This window comes from Mixophyes fleayi, chromosome 1 (assembly GCF_038048845.1).
Source record: "Mixophyes fleayi isolate aMixFle1 chromosome 1, aMixFle1.hap1, whole genome shotgun sequence".
Taxonomy (NCBI): Eukaryota; Metazoa; Chordata; class Amphibia; order Anura; family Limnodynastidae; genus Mixophyes; species Mixophyes fleayi.
This window is the reverse complement of record NC_134402.1, coordinates 200,230,870-200,235,950: the sequence shown is the minus strand read 5'-3', so window position 1 is coordinate 200,235,950 and position 5,081 is coordinate 200,230,870. Positions and strand designations below refer to the sequence as shown.

The 5,081-nt window shown below is 35.4% G+C and overlaps 1 pseudogene; it reads left to right on the top strand.

Annotated features, from left to right (window-relative positions):
• Nucleotides 1-390: 390 nt before the first annotated feature.
• LOC142136274 (5S ribosomal RNA) lies at nucleotides 391-508 on the top strand (annotated as a pseudogene).
• The last annotated feature ends 4,573 nt before the right edge of the window (nucleotides 509-5,081 follow it).

Genomic DNA, 5,081 nt, shown 5'->3' with positions numbered 1-5,081 from the left:
TGGAATTCATTACTTGTACCAGTAGGAACGTCATCTACCTACTACAATGTGATTGTGGCAAACAATATGTAGGTAGAACCATTAGACTGTTAAAGGAAAGGATTAGAGAACACCTGAGGAACATAGCTATTGGGTTCGAAAACCATCATGTGTCTAAGCATTTTAAAGACACACATAACTGCCATTATGAAGGGATGTCATTCATTGGAATTAAAAAAAATAAACAAGAATTGGAGAGGAGGTAATTTGATAAAATATTTAAATAAAGAGGAAACCAAGGCTATTTATTATTTGAAGACTTTGGCACCCAAAGGTCTCAATATCGAATTCGATCTTTCTCTGTAATTAACTTATATATGTCAGCTACACTTCAGTATTCCACTTATTCCAATTTACAGCCATACCTCTCTGGTTATGCCCAATCCCAGCTGACCTTGGAAGCCAAGCAGAGAGGGCCAGGTAAGTAATGGGATAGGAGACTACCTATGAATACCCGGTGCTGTAGGTTCTTTTCCCATTTCTCACGCTCACCATTGCAATCTGTACTATGCCCAGATAGGGATGAAGTGGATTCTGATTGTAGTTAATTAACATGGGATCCTTTTAATGCCATTCTAATCGATTAATCAAATACCACATTTGTCTCAAAGAAATGGAGAATCTTCTCTATCTCCACAGTGGACGGACTTTCATCATGAGCCACTATGATTAGATTGTGCCACCAGTAATAAAATACATATTATTAAGTTCAAAAGGATCATGCAATATAATATGTTATTTTATCATCTTGTCCTCTTCATCTATAGAAATTACCTCCTTATGATATTGGAATTAGAATTTGTTTCCATTGGCAAAATATTCGCTATTCACTCAATGTCTATAAATAATTTTTATTTGTTTCTATTCTTATTTTTATTTTATTTTTATTTTTGTATTTATATTTATTTTTTTATATTTTTTTATTTCTTATTTTTATCATTATTATCATTACAATCAGGCAATTTAAGACAACTGTAATTAATGCTATATCTGTGTACATTGCCCACTCTTGCACGAATTTTGGGGATCCATACAACATAATTAAAATAAGAACAGTATGTTGACTAATGTAATCAGCCAAAAAACGAACATACTTTATTTTGCCTGTCTGCAGAGTTAGCTGTTCAATATGGATATACAGAGACTGTGACACGGAAGACTTGGGAACCTATCAAGTTCAATCTCAGCATATTTAAACCATTGGCCCACTGACGTTCACAATAGCCCTTGAGAAAGTCCGTACCAGGATGAAACGCGTTGGGGCTCCACCCATTACTATTCTATTGGCCAATAGCACTAACCGGAAGTGACGTCAATACCGGAAGTGCGTTTGCGTTCCACAGTGGAACGCACCATCAGTCGTGAACAGCAGCAGCGTGATCATCCGCTGCTTAATCTTTTCCTTCTATTTTGGATTAGTCTGCATTCCATTGGGACAATATACTGGATTACTTGTTAAGATTTGGACCTTATACCCCTAAACAGCTAATCGCAAGTATTATACCATCGTAAGACACGGAGTCATACTTTGTTTTACTGAAACAAGTGCACGGAACTATACAACTAGTGGGCTGATTCATTTTATTGTTTATTGATGCCAAGCGCGACGGATATTTAATTCACAAGCCTACAACCTCATGAGGACTGTTATCTACATACAGTTATATATATTTTATCTATATGGAACATATCCTAAATAGCACGCGCCATCAATTTGTATGATTAGAACTGCGTTTCATGTGTAGCTTATTGTTAGAGTTCATTTATTGATGAGATTGAATTTTTTCATGCAATCCTTGAAATATAAATTGCCATTTAATTGCCATGTAATTAGTTTGGTAACATGTGTCTTGTTGTCTAGATTACACCATATTGAAGTGGAACTATTTCCATTGAATGTATTTAGTAATCAATTATCTAATATCTATTTATTCATGGTAACATATGTTTCATATTTTCTATTGTATTTTAATAAAAGTTTATCTTTTATACAACCAATTTTGAAGTATATTTAGTTGGATTATTAGGTATCCAGACTATTAGGTTAATTATCTGATGAGCGCCCAGCACTATAATCTATTGATATATTATTAAAGGGAGGGATACCCTTAGCAGGTGCAGCTCTCACAAACCTTGGGTGGAGAGCGCGATTCCATATTGTAATATAATGAGCTATGGCACGTACACTGTAGACTGGCAAGAACACTGCCATTTATTCTGTTTCTGTGTAAGCTATGACACGGAGCAATATGACTGGAGACTTTTAAGAACACTGCCACCCCTATTGTTTCAGCACTGACAATGAGCAATTGCGCGTACACTGTAGACTGGCAAGAACACTGCCATTGCTCCTGTTTCTGTGTGAGCTATGGCACAGAGCAATTTGACTGGCGGCTTTTAAGAACACTGCCGCCTCTATTATTTCTGTTTCAGCACTAACAATGAGCAATGACTAGTACACTGTAGACTGGTAAGAACACTGCCACCTCTGCTGTTTCTGTGTGAGCAATGGCACAGAGCAATGTGACTGAAGACTTTTAAGAACACTGCCACCTCTATAATTTCTGTTTTTTCAGCATTGACAATGAGCTATGGCACGTACACTGTAGACTGGCAAGAACACTGCCATTTATTCTGTTTCTGTGTAAGCTATGACACGGAGCAATATGACTGAAGACTTTTAAGAACACTGCCACCCCTATTGTTTCAGCACTGACAATGAGCAATTGCACGTACACTGTAGACTGGTAAGAACACTGCCACCTCTCCTGTTTCTGTGTGAGCTATGGCACAGAGCAATGTTACTGGACACTTTTAAAAACATTGCCACCTCTATTATTTCTGTTTCAGCACTGAACACTGCCATCTCTCCTGTTTCTGTTTGAGCTATTGCACAGTACAATGTAACTGGAAACTTTTAAGAACACTGCCACCCCTCCTCTTTCTCTTTCATTAATGACGCTGGCCAACTGTACTGGAGACTGCCAAGTACCCTGTTACCCCTCCTGTGTCTCTGTGAAATGGCCCCAGATCTCTGTGCAGGGTAGTACTTATAGAATCCAAAACTTGCAAGATCCGACAACGCAACAATGATGTTTTGCCTCGTTTTCAGTTCCGAGTTTGCGCGAAAGTACCGTGTCGGTTCGGTACTCGGATCTCCAATGTTCGGGTGGGTTCGGTTTTCGAAAACCGAGCCCGAGCATCTCTAGTCTGTAAACATTGCTGCTGCCAGATTCCTTCACTTTTAAGTCCCTTTTTCAATTTCATTCTGCAATGAGGTGTTGTTGTCGGTGTTGTTGTTTTTTATATGTAAAGAGCAAAAAAAATTGGAAATTAAATGCTTTGATCTGTTTTTGTAAACAGGCACATGAGTCAAAAAAGGACATTGCAGCATACACTCTACTTTACTTTAAAACAGCACAATGGTTTACCTTCTATAACATATAAAAAATTCTTGATACTCTTTTATAATGACACTATTTTTTAACTACATATTTATATTCAGTCATTCTGCAAATTGAAGCACTTTATCTATAGTACTTTGATTAAAAAAAATTTAGTTTTTTTGTATTTTTAATATAATTTAAAGATAATTACAGACTGAATACTAAAACTGAAAATTGATTTTTGGTGTTGGTTATGCCTGTTTAATTATGTCTTTCCTGTATAGTTACTAACAAATTCTTGTTTTCTGCTTACAGTCACATTATGATCCTGTAGCTAAACCCAAAACACATAAGTTTAGTAGGAATTGTGATCTGTACCAAATCATACACAAATGGGTTAAACACTGAATCCAATTTTGCATAAAGGGTCTTGAATTTTATGTATGTTTTATTTTTTTCTCTATTTTTTTCTAAGTACAAAAAGTAATGTACCAACAACATCTTAGTCTATCTTGGAGTATACACTTGTGCAGTTTTTTCTGGTTTGTGTCTATTCAATAGCAGGATGTTAATCTTTTTTTTTGCATTTGCTATGCATTTTAACTGGATGAAATTTAATAGTGCTAAAGTGGAAACCAGTAAAAACAGTACAAAAAACAGCAAAGCTAAAGCAAGCATGTAGAAATGAAGTAACAAAAAAATAGCAAAGACAAATGGCTTGATTTTGAGTTAGGAGCAAAGCAAAGAAAAGGAGCATCGTTGCACCTGGATAAACAATGTTACAATGCAAGGGATACAAATTGAATTATTTTTTTGCATGCAAGGAAAACACTGGCTGTTTTTTCATGCAGCACACAAATAGTTGATAGCTTTATTTTTACACTGAAATTAAAGTTGATCTATGACATGCTCTATCCCAACCATAAATCTGTCCCTACATTTTATAATCCCCCCCCCTCTAATGCAACATGGTTTTGCCAGGGTGCAAAGTTACTCCTTTTCTTTGCTTTTCTTTCCTAACTGAAAATCAGGCCCAAAGTGAATATTTGTTTACAGGCCTTGAGACTGGGTTAAATAAAAAACTGTTGTTTGTCTATATCCTGGTAAAATATTAGGATTTAACAAAAATGATAACATGCATTAAATAATATATTTTACTATAATTTTTTAGATTTATCTTCATTTGAATACCTTTAAAATCTTTTCATTAGCGAATTATTAACATTGTGAGCTTTACTCCACTTTATATTTAATAGGTTAAATGTCTACTCATGGCAAGAGGGGCAGATCTATTTTATATCTGATTTATTTACCAGCAGTGCAGAAATACATTTTCTTCAATTATTAATCAGTGAGGTGTGAGGTGCAAGTGAAAAATTAAATTACCCTCTGACCTTTCGGTACTTTAGTTTACTGTATTGCCTGCTTTTTCAGACACACATGAACATGTATGCATTTGTTACTATATATACTCAGTACAGCTTGATGCATGCCTGCCTTTTTGCATATACATGCAAAAAGCTGATAGGGAAAAGGTTAGTAATGTTTCTTAACTTCCAAAGAAACAAAATAAGTCCTAGTGGGAAAATGTGATAACAATTATAAGATGCATGATACGTGTAAAAATGTTGCCTACTGATGGTTGCAAATATATAT